The following is an 18,353-nucleotide window of genomic DNA, read 5'->3' on the forward strand; positions in this document are numbered from 1 at the left end:
AAATCCGGTTGACGAACCCGGGTCATCCGTACCTACTCCTGGATGTCCGGGTAACCCTGAAACTGAGAGGCTGAATTATTGTTTCGGCCATCACTGATTCATCCGGAGTCTGATTTTGATGTTCTTTAGCTCGTTTTGAAGATCTTGACATCCCCCTTCCCACAAAAATACCTCCACCATCAGTTGACACCATCAAAGTTTTGGAACTTTGGCATCTTTGCCTAGGGCCACCACCATATCATCCGCATTATGACCATAGCCTTCTGCAACCTAACCCATTTTGATCCCCTTTGAATTTGTGGTTGTTTGAGTTGTGATTGGAGTCTCCTAAGGTATTTCGGCTACTTAGGGAAGGTTGCTTCTTCATCAACCACCACCACCATAACTTCGGCATAGGCTTGCCCACCATACACTTCCGCCACCTCAACTTAACCCAATTTTGTTTGAGCTTGTCCGAGCTGTGGTTTGTGTCTCCTAAGGTGTTTCGGCTACTTAGGGACGGTGACTTCAACTCTGACACCGTGTATAGTGCACCACCATAACCTCCACTTCTTCCTTGCGTACTCCAAAACCCATCATTGCATTTCCGCAATCCCATTGAGCTTCCACAAAACCACCACCGCATTCCGCTACCACCATTTGACATATGACGTTTGAGATTTTGAGTTGTGGTTTTTCCGTTTCCTAAGGTGTTTCAGCTAATTAGGAACGGTTCGACATCGAGAACACCGCCACTCATCATCTACCCATGGTCGTCATAGACATTGACCACTTCATCATTATCCGTCCTTATGTACACATGCCAAAACATTAACGGTAACCTCGAGTACACCATTGTATATTACCCTTGCAATTGCATTAATAACCCATAGCCCATTTTGCGTCACTTGCCTATCGAGACTAGCCTTTGAGTATTGCCGGCAACGTTACTTGTGCATATTAGTGATCATCGATCTACACCTTCCATTGCATACATACCGTATCATATTGGTATCATATCATCCCTTGTGTCACAAGTTTGTTCCCGCATATACACAATTGCTATCTTGGTTTGTGCATTGTGGCCATATAAAAAAGACTAAGCTTTTAAGCAAAGAGTGAGCAAAGAAGCTTGTAAGCCATAGCCATAGCATCAAAGCACATTGCATATAAGATTGTCATCTTGGATCATCTTGAGAAACACCGGGAACCATACATACATGCATACTTGGGATAGAAAGTTGATATATCTTTGCATCTTATAGGTTGCGCACAAGTGTTGTATCTGCCTATTGAGCAATTGTGCTAGCATCTCTCTTGAGTGGTGCAACATGAGCGTTTTCCATGGATTACACATTTTGTGCTCATTCCTTGGTTGCACGACCCCATTTTATCTATCCGTGTGTGTTCCCGTGTGCCATTCATTGCTATTGGTCTACTTGTTTCACTTGCGAATTTGTGAATCTCTTTCAACATTATTGACTCTTGCTAACATTTTGCATCAAATTTTTGTGCCACTATCCTAACCAAGCTACTCCATAAGCTTTACTTGATAGGTGGGAGTGAACAAGTCCGGTACCAATTCCACTATTCTTTCATTTCACATTGAGTGAAAACGAGATACATCCTCAACTTTGGGAAAAGGTAACTTGGTATTGTTTATCTCATTTCCTACTCACATTTGCTCGAGTCTCGTGATGGATAGGCAAAGCACACCTCCATCGGTCTACAACAACAACGACGAGTTCGATGCCATGAACAACAACTTTGAGACCAAGATGGATGCTCAAATGGAAGAGATCAAGGCCCTCATCAAGTCCTACAAGAGATCTTCCTCATCTTAGAGAAGACGCTCACGTGCACATCCTTTCGAGCTACCATCTTCGGCAAGATCACATCGGCATCGACCCCACCACCGACAAGAACGTGAATGTCAAGAGCTCAACACCAACAACCGCTCAACGAATTCACCATCTCCATTGGCATCTTCGCCAAGCGACTTCAAGGCATTTTCACCTACGGACACACGACATCTTCTCCAACAAGCACCCCAAGACTACGCTCAAGAGAAGCTCCCCAAGCTCAAGTCCGCGACTTCCATGAGCTACTACGAGCTCGACACCGACCAAGAGATTCCTTTCTATGGGACTCAAGAACCCGAGGAGTATCTCCAGTGGGATCGCCTAATGGACGACTACCTCAAGCTACATCAAGTTCCTCCCGAAGGTAAAGTGAAGTGCGCCACAACGAACTTCCACAACTACGTGTCAACATGGTGGCTTCACACACCTTCGGAGAGCTACGAATGAGTTGGACGAAGAGAGCTATGCGGTGAGATTTCGTGCCTCCAACCTACACGGAACAACTTCTACGCCAACTGGAGAACACCATCCAATGATCCGAGTCCATCGACGCATACTTCAAGGAGATGAAGAATGCCTTGCGACGAGCCGGCGTTGACGACCCCAATTCGGTGAAGTTCCACTTCATGATGGGATTGCACAACGACATCTCTAAGACTATCTTCCTCGAGAACTACAAGTACCTCGACGACTACTACATTGCTGCTCTCAAGGCGGAACAAGAACTCATGAAGCCCAAGGCTTCTCCACCCCAAGCACACTTCTCGAAGACCAAGCTCAAAGAAGGCGAGCATGAGGATAGTACCACCAAGATGTCCAAGCCTGACGAGCTCCAAGACGATGCTCCCAAGTTCGACTTCACCGCCATCCCTCTGTGGTATTGATGATGCCGAGTCTACTTTGACTCTTTTTCAAGATGGTGCGACGGCGACTACGACTATGGAGCCATTTGAGGACCAAGCATTGGAGGCGAATGACATGGTGACGAGCAAGGATGATGCTTCCATTTTTGGAGACGAGAGTGACACTACATGAATCAACTACTTTGCCGTCTGCCATGGCAGACGGCAAAGGCAAGGATGGCGGACGACAAAGGCCTTTGCCGTCTGCCACGGACGGCAAAAGGCTCCGGCAAAGTAGGCTACGGTAAAGAGCTTCTTTGCCGTCTGCTTTCTGAAGCGGACGGCAAAGGGGCCTTTGCCATCAGCGGCGGACGGCAAAGAAAGCCGACGGCAATAAATTCGCTGTTAGTCCGTTAGGCGTCTAACGGCAGCCTTTGTCGTCCGCGGCTGACGGCAAAGAGTGCAGGCTCTTTGCCATCTGCTGGTAGATGGCAAAGAGACCAAATAGGCATTAATTCTGTTTCTTCTTATATCCATTCATTTTCACAGAAAATCAAACACACACACACACACACACACACACACACATATATATATATATATGACCAATATAGGATATCCAACACATGTTACCAATAGTAGCAAGTTTCATCCATACATATACATAGTTTCATCAATATTACACAGTTTCATCCATAGGTAGCAAGTTTCACAAAGTAAAAACAAAAACTAAAGACAAGCACTCCATATCTGAAATTACAAGAAATGACCTAAAACTAAATATCTATTTTCCTAGGCAGCACACACTTGACCACCATAGCAGCTTGCTGGACCATTGTATCTGTGGAGCACAAAACAACAGTCACCCTGATTAGAAATTTTAAGGAGAGCAGTGCTAGTTTAAGAGTTATGAACAAATAGAAATGGTGCATAAATTCCTATTATTCAACAAACATAAGTTATTTCCAAGTGAAACACGGGGCAATGTTATCCACTTCAAAACAGAATAGAACACACAGGTACACACATCGTCAAGTTTTTTCCATAAATGAGTTACTGATTGAGTTCAAGAAATGACCAAGGGCCTAATTGGTTCAAAGGACCTAAAAACTCATAAATAGGAAAATCACTAGGTTGCAAAAGGGGAAATCATGCTATGTGGGAAAAGAGAATACCATTCACCGCAATGAAAAATATAGCATGCCAGAATCACCATGAGCACAATCAAATTGAGTTATCTAAGCAATTTGACAATCAAATGGAGTTAACACGGCCCCAGCGTTAGGGATTTAGTGATGGTAGCAGTCTGCCAGCCGGCTTCCTCAATAGAAGGCACAGACCCAGTGCTAGAAGCAGAACAAGAACGTTGATACACAAGATAAGCACAAGCCCTTGAGAGCAGTCTGCTTGGCAGAACAATTAATTAACCTCTAGAAGCAGAAGAAGCACGTTGATAGACAAGTTATTATGAAGAACCAACCTTGAGAGCAGTCTGCTTGCGCAAGATATCATTGGACTTGTGGACAAGAAAGCAGTATAATCCTAGGCTGTGTCAGGTAACAACAATGTGGAACAAGGTATCATGGTCATAAACAGCTAGGCTGAGATGGTTATGAACAACTAGACTAGAACAGTAAGATGGCAGTGAGGATTGACGAATCATCATCATTAAATAAAGAAGAAAAAAAGAACATCCTTGGTTGCAGGTGGTAATAAAAGAGCTAGATTGGAGCAGGACAGTGGTGTGTGACAAGTTAGAGAAGAAAACAACATAATCTTGGGCTAAAAGGCAACAATTTAGACATCTAGGGCAAGGCAGCAGGGTTTCGCCAGAGGAAGTTGGCACATTTCCTGCATCCGGTCAGTCCACTATGAACCCCCGAAGGGGCCAAGAACAGGAGAGATAACTAGTGCTTGCTGTGATGCGAGTTGACCGCGAATCTAGACTCGCAGAGTAGAGCAGAACGGCGATGGAAACAAGGAAACAGAGATGGGGGGTGAACAGAGCAGGGGACGTTCTGTGGCGCGTCGTCGTGGTCGGGGTGGACGACGCCGTCGTGGTCGAGCTCGAGGTCGGACTCGACGATGTCCTCGTCGAGCTTGTCGGGCTCGGGGGTGGGGTCGCGCATGTCCTGGTCGTCCTCCCCCTCCTCCTCGTCCTCATCATCGTCGTCGTCGATGTCGTCCATGGACCTCGCATGCGCTTCCAAATCCAACATAAAAAAGGAGATCAGACAAGAAAAGAAAAGAAACAGAGGATCGGGGCCGGGGAAGGAAGGGGAAGGGACGCGGAAGATCGGACCTTGGGGGCGGCGGGCTTGGCGGAGGAGGCGGCAGCGGCGGATCTGAGCGAGGGAGACAAGGGTGAGGGGAAATGGTGAGGTGGCAACGCGCACCGGCGGGCGGAGGCGAGGTGGCGCAGCGGCACGGGGTCGGGAGGCTCTCGGCTGTGGGGCGGGCGTCGTCGAATCCCGTCGGAGCTCGCCGGAATTGGCCGGCGTAGCTTCTCGCGGGAGGAGAGACGAGCGGGAGAGAGAGGGGTGGGGCAGAGAGAGAGAGGGGATAGGGATAGAGGAGGTGGGGCAACGGCGGGGTGGGGCTCGGCCGTTAGTTAGGTCACATCTTTGCCGTCCGCCCACCCTTTGCCGTCTGCTTTGTTTCCTCTTTGCCGTCTGCTAGCAAACAGCAAAGAGGGGGGCCGTTAAGTTTTTTCCAATTAGCTCGTTTAGTGGGGCCAGAGCAGACGGCAAAGACCTTCTTTGCCGCCAGCCAGCAGACGGCAAAGAACTGGTAGACGTCAAATAAGCTAATTCCAGTAGTGTGATGATGTGCCATCTTCGGCCTTCATCCACGATGACGACGACGAGATGGTTGAGCATGGGATTTTCTCTTCGACCACGACGACGTATGATGACTTGAGTGAATTGTGCCACCATATTGAGAGTGAGAGTGACTTCACCACTAGCCCCATATATGATGTGTTGCCCCAATTCCCATGTGAGGAGAGCCACAACCCCCACCACTTGAGTGAGATGAGTGACTCCACCATATGTGATTTTGAGTGCACATATTTTGAGGGAGCGAGTGAGCCACCACATAGAGAGAGTGTGATAGTTGATAGGGCATGTGAGGCCACTATGATTTCTAACAACTTAACCTCTACCTCTATTGTGTCTTCTCATTTGGTGCTAGGTACCATATATGATGACGGGTCGATCCTTGATGACTTCGTCCTTCCCTTGGACAAGATGATGGCCATGGTGGAATATGATGCACCCCCCACACGGTTCCATCAAGTTGATGATGATGACCACCATTTGGTCTTTGCCACCTCACCTACGCCACATGAGTGGAATGACAAAGGTAACATAGGTGAAGGTGGTGCTATTGTCCCACTAGCGGACTATCTTGACATTGATTGCTTGCATGATGTTGATCCACCTATTACCATGCTTCATGCTAGTATGATTTCCTTATGTGATGATTTCTTGCCCATTTATGATGAGTATGATGATTCTCATGTCGAGTCTATTAGTTGTGATGCCATGCTACATAGGATTTCTTGTGACAATTCTTTAGGTCACATCATGTTTGACAATCCGCTTGACTTGTCGTATGCTATGAATGAGATCAACCATATGTCATATTTGCAATCTCTTCTTAGTAACTATGCATATGCCATTAAAATAAACCAAATTTGCACATATGGCATAGATGACAAGCCCACGGTTATTGGCATTTGTTTTTCTTGTGATGATATTGATATGCTCCCTTTGCATCATTTATCTCATATGCCATGCCATGCCATGACCACCTAGCTTCGGATATGCATTGTTTTGGATGTTGCCCATTTTCTCCATATGATGTTTCCAATATTGCTCATGAGGAGACCCCCATAGTTTCCTCATACATTTTAGGATATTTTGATTCATCCCATCCATTGCATGGTCCCAATACTTGTGTGCACAATATGCTCCCCATGAATAAACATGCTATTGATGTGCCATATACTTGCATTCTCAATTTGTGTCCCCATCGTGTCATACACAATAACTATTCTTTCATGATGAATGACATGTTCATATACCATGCATCAAATTTCTTTCAGCGATGCTTATCTTGTGCTAACTCTCACGTGCACATACACATCATGATGGATGATGTGTTCATTTACCATGCACACAATTTCTTCGGTTTGTGTCTCTTTTGTGTAGGTACCCATGAATACTTGTCAACCTCACAATCCCATGAGTTGACAAAATGAGCTCTAGAGAGCAACGATGACTTGGGATCCCATGGATTGTATTTCCCACCACTCTCTTCGCGCAAAGACTTCACACATTTCTTCTACATGGGCCTCACTTGGCTATGGGTTATTGTCCATTACATATTATATGGCCATCTTGCCCTGTTCACTTTGCATGATATGCTCATTACTATGCCTTTGCCATGCACTTGTGACCAATGCTTTGCATTACACATGGTGATTGATTCTAGTACGTGTATATGTATTTGCAAGCTTGATAGAGATATTGCTTGTTATTTCCATGTTCCATTTATGAACCATTCCTATGATGGTACCATGATCTTGCTTTGTGTTCGTGCTTGCGATATGTCATGTGCATTGCCTATGCCTATTATTTGCTCACGTGACATGATTGCCATGATTTCCTCTAGTATGTTGCATCTTCGCACTACTAGCTTGCATGACTTGATTACTATGATTGCTTGCCTTGTTGCATCATCGATGATTCATACTTGCTCGTTTCATGCGGTTGATGACAACCATCTACATGCTTTGCACATGATTGTTATTGCTTCTTGTCATATATCTCAATATGTTGCCTCTCTCATGCTAGATACTTTTCCATGTATTGAGTGCAACAATGATTTTAGTCTTTCTAATGAGATGGCCCCCATAGCATTCTCACATATATTTGGAGATTTTGACATATTTCTTGTGAAACATGCTTGTCTTACTTCTTTGCACCATATACCTAGTGCCATGTATATCGCTATTGTCGCATCATATTATTCATGCACTTGTGCTTCTAATGGTTATGTGCAAAAGATGAGAACCATCATGATGGATGATGTGTTTATCTACCATGCGCATACGCTCTTTGTTTTGTTTTGTGCATGTGTAGGATACTTGGACTTTGTGTCGACTTCCACTTCACGTGAGTTGACCATTCGAGCTCTTGAGAGCGAACCACTTGCGACCGACTCGTTTCTACATCGCACTTGCTTGTGCTTCGGCATTGTGAAGGATGCACAAGGACATGCTTGCCTTGATTGCCTCACACATGTTGAACGATTGCTCTTTCTATTGTGTTGAGTGCCACACTATTTTCACTACACCCTATGCACATTATGCTTGGATTGTCTTGCACTTGACTCATGTGTTTAGACACTTCATTTTTTTGGTGTGGTGAATGCTTCCTATGCCTAACGTAGACCGTTTATTGAGTGCTTTATGCATACTTGCTATGACCTTGAGGTAGATGCTTGTTCAATTGTCAAACATATTTGCATCTCTACCTCCAATTTGCATACTTGTTTCCATTATGTCCTTGATTGTGCTCAATTCATATATTTACATGTCATGTCACAATCCTTTGTCACACCATATGCTATGCTTCATGACGACACTTGTTGGGTGAACCATCGCGTGAATGCTTGGTTTTGCACCAACGTTAACCACATTTGTTTTTCCAAGCGTTTGTTCTCTTTGCTCCTTTTGAAGGAATCACTAGACGGTGCGACATTGGAGAGAGCCCATTTCAAGCTTCAAGATGACGAGTACTTGGTGATTGTCCACTTCTACACGGCGACGCCATCTCTTTTCCCATGGTGATTTGGTTTTCGATTCGAGGTCGGATCTTTCCCAAGGGGGAGGGGATGAGGCGGAGCATCCTTGGGACATCACCATGTCAAGAGTCCATTTGGCAAGTGACACGTGCGACATCTACTTCACACACATAAAGGTGAATCACCTCCTTTACATGTGTTCACTTGACCCCTTCGAGGATGGTATACTGCTTGACACTCCTCCTTGTGCATGCATATGTATTGTCGGAACTTCATAGATGTTGAGGAGGAGTGCGAGTGCAAGTGTACGTCTACATCATCCGCGAGGGAGGCATGGAAGAGAAGACAGAAGAAAGGAGGAGAAGAAGATGGAGCGGCTGCTGGAGCCAGGCCTGACGTCTAGACCACCGTCCGGATCATCCGGGCTCAGCTGGATCATCCGGACCCTCTCCCGGATTGTCCGGATAACTCGTAACCGAAGACACCCGAAGGCCTCCTGTGAAGCCGGATCATCCGGGCTCCCTCTCGGATCATCCAGACGATGGCCGGATCATCCAGACCCCCATCCGGATCATCCGGGCCTTGCCTGTGTGCAACGTTTCGTGCCGAGGCCCATGTACCCATTCCGCCCCCTCACTTACCCCTTCGTGGCCTAGACTATAAATAGACCTCCTCCTACCCATTTTTAGGGTATGATAGCTCATTTGTGTGTGAGCTTTGCTCCTAGCTAGCTCTACTCTTCAGAGGGAGAGAGAGATACTACCACTCCCATGGATTTCAAGACCTCCATGTGAGAAGATCCTGCGGGATATCATCAAGACCCCTCACGGGAGGACCCCCCCTCAAGACCTCCTCTTGGAGGTGAACTTTACCTTGTATCTTTCCCTTTGTTGTTCATGTACCTTGTGGATCTTGTGTGTTTGATTGTCTAGTGGATGTGTGAGTGGACTTATTCTTGAGTGTTCCTCTCGTTTCCCCTAGTGGATGTCTAGTGGATGCGGGATCCCCTCCATTTCATGAAAGATCGGGCATCTAGGAATCTACCCTACATCACTTTTCTTGGTATACATCACTATCGAAGTTAAACTTGATTTCCATCAAAGTAGAAGCGTATTTTCCTTCAAATTAATTTCCTTAGCACTAAAGGAGGATATGAACTAGAGTCGCAAAGAAATACACTAAGGACACAATTTTTAAGTTGCATGCATTTTCTCATTTACATTACAAATTTAGCAAAATATTCTATCCATCGTACGCAGCAACACATTGTCTCATTTGCATGCATTGTCTCATTTACATTTACATTGTCCTTTGCATGCATGCAAAGAAAGACACTAAGGATCCTTTTTCATGGAAATTCCTATCATTTCCTTGCGAACATAGACAGGTGCAGCAACACGCGCCAATCATGATCTACTTATAAATACAATGCTCGTAATGATGAATTTGTTGAGAAAGACTCCGCTGTCCAAGAAGAGACTAATATTTTGCAAAAATCTATGGAAGAAGAAATTGCTGAAACTTTGAGCTCATTAGATGAAAATTATGATGAGGAGAGCGAAGAACAAAAGGAGGAAGATAGGATTAGCTACCCATGCGCACCTTCTAATGAGAGTAACTCTTCAACTCATACAATGTTTAATTTCCCTTCATGCTTACCTAAGGATTAATGCTATGATCTCTTGGGTTCGTTTGCAATATCTCTTCTTGATGAACTTGATGCTTGCCGTGCTTGTGGCCAAGATGCCAATTTCAATTATGCTTATGAAGATGAACTTGCTATAGTTCCTTATGTTAAACATGAAATTGTTTTTATTGCACCAACACATGATAGTCCTATTATCTTTATGAATTCTCCCAACTACACTTTATCGGAGAGGTTTGCACTTATTAAGGATTATATTGATGGGTTGTGTTCTATCATTACACATGATGATTTTGATGAATATAATATGCATGTGCCTGCTGCTCCTACTTGCAATTGTTATGAGAGAGGAACTACATCTCCGCCTCTTTATGTTTCCAAAAAATTACAAGAATCTTCTTATGCTATGTATCGGCCTTTACTTTGCATGCATGAATTGTTCTTTTATGACATGCCAATGCATAGGAAGAGAGTTAGACTTTGACATTATGTGATATATGTTTCTTTGTGCTCACTACTAAATTACCAATCATTGTTAATTAAAATTGGCTTTCATATACCTTGGGATCCGGGTGGATCGATTACTTGAGCACTTTATGCCTAGCTTAATGGCTTGAAAGAAAGCGCTGCCTGAGAGAAAACCCAGAAGTTTTAGAGAGTCATTTTATCCTGTTGTGTGCTTTTAAAAAGATTTGAAGCAAAAATATTGAGGGGAACCTAAAAACTTTTGCAAAAAAAGAAGCGATTGGAAGGTTATGCATTGGAGAAGTGAGGGTCGACCTTAAACACTTGTGTTCATGCTCATGGAAACAATGTAGAATTTTTCATGAAAGTTTCTCACAAAAATAATTATCCCCTTGTACAAATCCATTATATTATTAAAATAATGTGCCAAGATTTACCTTTAGGATGTTTGAATTACTTGTTTGGTGTGTGCTGTGAAAAAATGGAAACTTTTGTTGTAGTGGTTAAATTTCATAATTTACTGGAACGTGCAAAAATTCTGAAATTTTTACACAGAACTGATATATAAATTGATTACTATTTCCTAAATTTTCAGCATTCTTTTAGTTACATAAGTATATGTACCATCTGCATCTTTACAGGCTATCCTGTGTTCACAGATTGCTGTCATAGTTGCTTTATTTGCTTATGTTTGAGATATTCTTGAGCCCCATTAACTTGGGGGCCATAGAATTGTGATAGCATACAATGCGTAATGTTTGATTATAATTATACAATAATGTTTTAGCAGGACATGATGGGATTTCATGTTATATGTACTAACCCCTCTAATAAAAAGTTCGGTTATGTTTTTTGTGGATGAAGTGTTCGAAGATCGAGGAGGTATCGATATGAGAAGAATTAGGAGAGGATAGAGTTCATGATTGGGGATGCCCAAGCCACCCCAAGTAAATATTCAAGGAGACTCAAGCGTCTAAGCTTGGGGATGCCCCGGAAGGTATCCCATCTTTCTTCGACAATTATCGGTATGCCTCGATTTTTGTTTTGTTCACATGATGTGCGTAAATTCTTGGAGCGTCGTGTGCTTATTTATTTTTGTTTTAGTGATGCACCATGCTGGTATGACATAGTCCTTGGTTGATTTATAGAATTGCTCTTTTGCATTGCACTTATATCTTTTGAGTATGGCTTTATAGAATGCTTCATGTGCTTCACTTATATCATTTGAAGTTTGGATGCATGTTTCTCTACACATAGAAAACCGTTATTTGTAGGATGCTCTTTTGCTTCACTTATACTCCCTCCGTCCCATAATGTAAGACGTTTTTTGACACTACACTAGTATCGAATAACGTCTTATATTACGGGACAAAGGGAGTATTTATTAGAGCATGGTCTTTTGTAGAAGGAATTAAACTCTTTTGCTTCACTTATCATGACTACAGGATGGTCCTAATGCGATAGTACAATCAGAGACCCTTCGACGAAACTGTGTGTGATGCATTAATCGCAAACAGTGGTGTAAAAAACCATAAAAATGATACGGACAGTTTTCGATGGCGCAGACATCAAACACGATTCAGATGAGAGTTGCGTTTGTGATATGTGGCATAAAAACGACATATCACTTGAAAATAATCTCATGGCATTTGAGCGAACACCTATCGGGCATGGTGTCCGCCATGGAGGTCATCAACAGGGGGCAGACTGTACCTGGGTACAAACGGCTCTAGGGTGGAAAGCTCCATAAGAACGACGAGCGGCGCATTGGTGCTGGTTGTGGACGTCCCGCAATGCCTCTGTGGCGGCCGGAGACGAACAACAACTGATATGTCTACAACGTATCTATAATTTTTTTTTTGTTCCATGCTATTATAGTATCAATCTTGGATATTTTATATACACTTACAAGCAATTATATATCATTTTTTTGGGACTAACCTATTAACTTAGTGCCCAGTGCCAGTTGCTGTCTTTTGCCTCTTTTCTGGTTTTCAGAATATCAGTACCAAACAATTCCAAATGCCAAGAAACTTTTTGGAGATTTTTTCTGGACATAAGAGACCCTGGAAGCTTTGGGAGGGGACAAGAAGATGGAGCAGTGGCCCACGAGGCACCATGGCGCACCTAGGGGGTAGGGCCCACCTTGGTGGCTTGTGGGGTCCACGTAGCTCCGTTTGACCTAACTTTGCCTCTATAAATTCTGTAAAATTGGAAAACTAACAGAGGAGTCCACGAAATACTTTTTCCGCCACCGCAAATTCTCGTTCTCGAGAGATCCCATCTGGAGGCCTTTTCCGGCACTCTGCCGGAGGGGGATTCGATCACAGAGGGGCTCTACATCATCCTTGCTGCCCTTTCGATGACGCGTGAGTAGTTTACCACAGACCTACGGGTACATAGGTAGTAGCTAGATGGCTTCTTCTCTCTATTTGATCTTCAATACAATGTTCTCCTCGATGTTCCTGGAGTTCTATCCAATGTAATCACTTTTTTTTGATGTGTTTGTTGGGATCCGATGAATTGTGAGTTTATGATCAGATTATCCATGAATATTATTTGAGTTTTCTCTGAACTCTTTTATGCATGATTGTTATAGCTTCATATTTCTCTCCCATCTATTGACTTGGTTTGGGCAACTAGATTGATTTAACTTGCAATGGGAGAGGTGCTTTGTAATGGGTTCGATCTTGCGTTGCTCAATCCCAGTGACAGAAGGGGACATGACACGTATTGTATCATTGCTATTAAGGGTAAAAATATGGGGTTTGTTCATGCCTGAGTTTACTTTGTCTACATCATGTCATCTTGCTTAACGCGTTACTCCGTGCTTTATGAACTTAATACTCTAGATGCATGCTGGATAGCGGTCGATGTGTGGAGTAATAGTAGTAGATGCAGAATCGTTTCAGTCTACTTGTCTCGGACGTGATGCCTATATACATGATCATTGCCTTGGATATCGTCATGATTATTTGCTTTTCTATCAATTACCCAACAGTAATTTGTTTACCCACCATATGCTATTTTCAATAGAGAAGCCTCTAATGAAAACTATGCCCCAGGGTCTACCTTTATCATATATTAAAAATCCTAAAAATACCTTGCTGCACTTTTACTTTATTTATTTTATTTTGTATTTTTGTTCGATCTATCTATCTATAACCATACAATTTGATCTTGCAAATAACCGCCAAGGGATTGACAACCCCTTGTTTGTGTTGGGTGAGAGGATTTGTTATTTTTGTGTGCAGGTGCTGCAAACTAGTTATTGCGTGATTCTCCTACTAGGTTGATAACCTTGGTTTCATAACTGAGGGAAATACTTATATCTTTAACCTGGTGGTGATATTAATTAGATGCTTCTCTTTAATGAAGCCATCAGCAATTTGGGGCTAGCTGAGTTGCCTTTAAAAGGTAGACAGTTCAGGTGGAGCAATATGTAAGAAAATCCTTTGCTGGAAAAACTAGACTGGTTCTTTACTTCTGCTGCATGGATGACCTCATATCCTGATACAACTGCTCTACCACTTGCTAGGCCCATTTCAGACCATCTTCCCTGCATGATCAAAGTGGGGACTTCCATCCCTAGATCAAAAGTATTCAGGTTTGAAAATTACTGCTTGAGACACACATCTTTCAAGGAGATAGTTAAAAGTGCTTGGGATATTCCTGTTGGCTTTACTGAGCCTACTAAAATCATTAATGCAAAACTGAAACATCTCAGAAGGAGCATCAAGTTGTGGATCAAAGACATGCCATGTCTGAGGAATCAAATTGCTGAACTTAATGAATGCATATACTTGCTGGACTTCTTTGAAGAATTCAGAATGCTCAGTACATTTGAATGGAATTGCAAAAATCTGTTAAAAGAACACTTGTTGACTATTCTCAACAATCAAAAGATCTATTGGAAACAGAGAGGAAAGATAAAAGGAGTCAAGTTTGGTGATGAAAACACAAAATTCTTTCACACAAAAGCTTCCATCAACTTTAGACATAATAAAATTGCTATACTGAGAAATGAGGATAATGTGGAAATTTCAGATCATGCAGGCAAAGCTGGAATTCTTTGGGAAGCTTTTAAGAAGAGACTGGGACAATCAGAGGGGCACACCATGCATTTTGATCTACAAAGTTTATTGGGTCAACACAACAATCCAGAGATTTTCCAAGATTTAGAAAAGCCATTATCTGATGAGGAGATCAACCAGATTGTGAAAGAGCTGCCACATGATAAATCACTTGGCCGAGATGGCTTCAACAATGAGTTCATTAAATCTTGTTGGGACATTATTGGTGAGGATGTTAAGAATCTCATTCATGCTTTTCATGCAGGCAACATTTCATTAGAAAGCATGAATACCTCTTACATCACTCTGGTTCCAAAGAAAGAGGTTCCTATGTCTCCTAATGATTTCAGACCTATATCTCTGCTAAATGGTGTTTTCAAGCTTATCACCAAACTGTTGGCAAATAGGCTGCAAAAAGTAATCCTGCAACTGATTCACATTAACCAGTATGGTTTCTTAAAAGACAGGGTGATCCAAGATTATTTGGGGTGGTCCTATGAGTATTTGCACCAATGTTACAAATCAAGGAAGGAACTGCTTGTATTAAAATTAGATTTTAAAAAAGCTTTTGACACTATTGAGCATCAAGCAATATTAGACATTTTGAGAGCAAAAGGTTTTGGTGAAAGATGGATCTCTTGGATTCAAATTCTGTTCAACTCTGCTTCCTCTGCTGTGATGTTAAATGGGGTACCAGGTAAGAGATTTTACTACAAAAGGGGAGTCAGGCAGGGAGACCCCCTTTCACCACTTCTATTTGTGCTAGCTGCAGACTTACTTCAGTACATCCTAAACACAACAAGAGATCTAGGACTTATCACTGCCCCTCTCCAAATAAACTCATGCCCTGATTTCCCAATAGTCCAGAATGCAGATGATACACTACTGATTATGAAAGCTGATGCCAGAGAACTTTTCTGCCTTAAAGCTCTTCTAAACACATTTGCAACTGCCACGAGGCTAAAGGTCAATTATCAGAAATCTATAATGGTACCTATTAACATTCATGAGGAAAGGGTCGAGATATTTACTAACACTTTAAACTGCCAAAGAGGAGAATTTCCATTCACATATCTGGGGCTCCCACTAGGATTAAATAAGCCCAGTGTGGAGCAATGCATGCCAATGGTCCAGAGAGTAGCAAAAAGGCTTGCTGGTTTGGCCACATTTATGACAAGTGCTGGAAGATTACAACTAGTCAAATCAGTTCTGGCATCATTGCCAATATTTTTCATGGCTTGTCTGGATGTTCCAGTGACTATCAAGCACCAAGTGATCAAATACTTGAGACACTGTCTTTGGAGAGGTTCTGACATGGAGGATCACAAACCAGCTTCTGTTACTTGGACCATTGTTTGTAGGCCAAAGGTGCAGGGAGGACTTGGAGTTATGGATATTTTTCCCAAAATAAAGCTTTATTAATGAAAAATCTCCATAAATTCTACAACAGGCATGATATACCTTGGGTTAACCTCATTTGGGAGTCATACTACCAGGACAATAAACTTCTAGGAGAAGAATTGGTAGGATCATTTTGGTGGAAATCTATTCTCCAACTAAATGATCAATACAAAGCTATGGCCAGATGTAACTTAGGGGATGGAAGAAGTGCCCTGTTCTGGACTGATTTGTGGAGTAATGCAATTTTACAACAGGAATATCCACACTTATTCTCTTTTGTTCAGAATACCTCAATGACACTGCAGCAAGTGGTTCACACAGAATATCTTGAAGACCTCTTTCATTTGCCCCTTTCAATTCAAGCACATCAACAATTTCTTCAGTTAGAAGACAAATGTCATGCTTTAAGGCAATCAGGATATCAAGACATGACTAATACTTGGAGTTATATTTGTGGCAACAATGTCTTCAATTCTTCAAAAGCGTATAAGGTGCTCATAGGTGTCAAGCAAGTTCCACCTCATTTTGCTTGGATTTGGAAATCCTCATGTGAACCTAAGCACAAAATGCTCTTCTGGATGCTCTTGCATGATAGGCTGAATACAAGAAACCTGCTGAGAAGAAAAACATTCATTCTGGAGGAGTACAACTGTGCAGTTTTGAACTGTCAGCAAGAGGAAACCTCACATCATCTTTTTTTGGGTTGCCAATTTTCCTTGAGATGCTGGGATTTCATATGTCCTCAAAGATCTCAAAACTTGTCTGTTCTTGAGGCTTACCAAGATTTGAGACATAAATTAAGGGTTCCTTTCTTCATGGAAATTATCATCCTGGGATCATGGGCCATTTGGATTACTAGAAACAACAAGATTTTTGAGAACATACAACCCTCCTTTCAAGGCTGGAAACACATTTACTTGGCAGAGATGAAACTGCTCTCACACAGAATCAAGAAGAAATATGAAGATGCATTCAATACCTGGTTGGACACTGTGTTGTCCTCTTGAAGTTTCTTCGTTTTACTTTTCTTCTTTTCTTAGGGGCTCCCCTCAAGCCCCTTTGTTGTATATTTTGCTTTTTAGTTTAGCTTAGTTTAGTTTAGTTTAGTTTTCTGCTTTGTACCTGGATACTTTGTTAATAGAAATTGCAGTGGGGTTTTTACCCTACTGTTTATAGTCAAAAAAATACTTATCTCTACTATATTGCATCATCCCCTCCTCTTCAGGGAAATCCCAACGCAGCTCACAAGTAGCAGCAGTAGCGGAGGAGGTGGAGGGTGCGGATGCAAAGCAAGGGGGAGAAGGGGTGGAGTTGAAGGAAATGGGACTGGGAGGGGGATTGGCTGGGCCAGGGGTGTCTGAGTCCTATTTTTTGGATGTCCAGACTCCCGTAAACCTCCCCCCCCACTTTGTCGCCAATTTGCAGGAGAAATCACATCTAGACCACCCCGCGGGCCGATACAAGTCGGCCTTCGATGGCTTCCGCAGTCCCGACAACGCAGTTTGGACGGATGCAGTAGGTATGCGGGTCCGCCTTGAAGATGCCCTAAGAAGGAATGTGATGCGGAGCATGATACAGTTATCCCTATGGACATTCCTTCATCAACACGAACGCCAAGTGGACCGATGACGAGAGGTCGTGCACGTGCCTTCGAAATCGAGGTTACCTCTTTCCTCTTCGAGCTCCCTTTGGATTCATACGAGAAATGGTTTCTACCTCAAGCAGAGACTTTGTGCATGACTAGGTATCATGGAGAAGGCCATGAAGAAGCAAGGAGGGATCTCCAAGTACACAGGGAGCCCCATGGAGAAGGAGGGACCCCAAGACGAGAAAAACCGAAGGCACTCTTGACACCCCGAGTGCCCGGACCATCCACCCCTGGGTGCCCACACTGGCTGGCCATGTGGGGCATGATGCCTCTAACCACCCCGATGCCCAGGCCTTCACCCTCCAAGTGCCCGGCCCCTTAGCCCCGGGTGCCCGGCCTTGTCCTCCCAGGCGACCCCGGGTGCCCGGACATCCAGAAATGTGCCTGCGTGCACTTAGGGTCAAATGACCCTTGTGCCCGCATTTTCCCCTAAACCTTCCCTAGACTATAAGTAGTCTTCTCCTAGCTCAGATTTAGGTTAGCAAAGTATTGGATATGATCTAGAGAGAGCTTTGCTCATCTAGCCCTCATGGATATCAAGACCCCATCTAGGGAAGGATCTATCTAGACCATCAAGACCTCATCTCCTCTTGGATTTGGTATGAACTCTACCTTGTATCTTTGTTC

Source organism: Triticum aestivum, chromosome 1D (genome assembly GCF_018294505.1).
Source record: "Triticum aestivum cultivar Chinese Spring chromosome 1D, IWGSC CS RefSeq v2.1, whole genome shotgun sequence".
Classification (NCBI taxonomy): Eukaryota; Viridiplantae; Streptophyta; class Magnoliopsida; order Poales; family Poaceae; genus Triticum; species Triticum aestivum.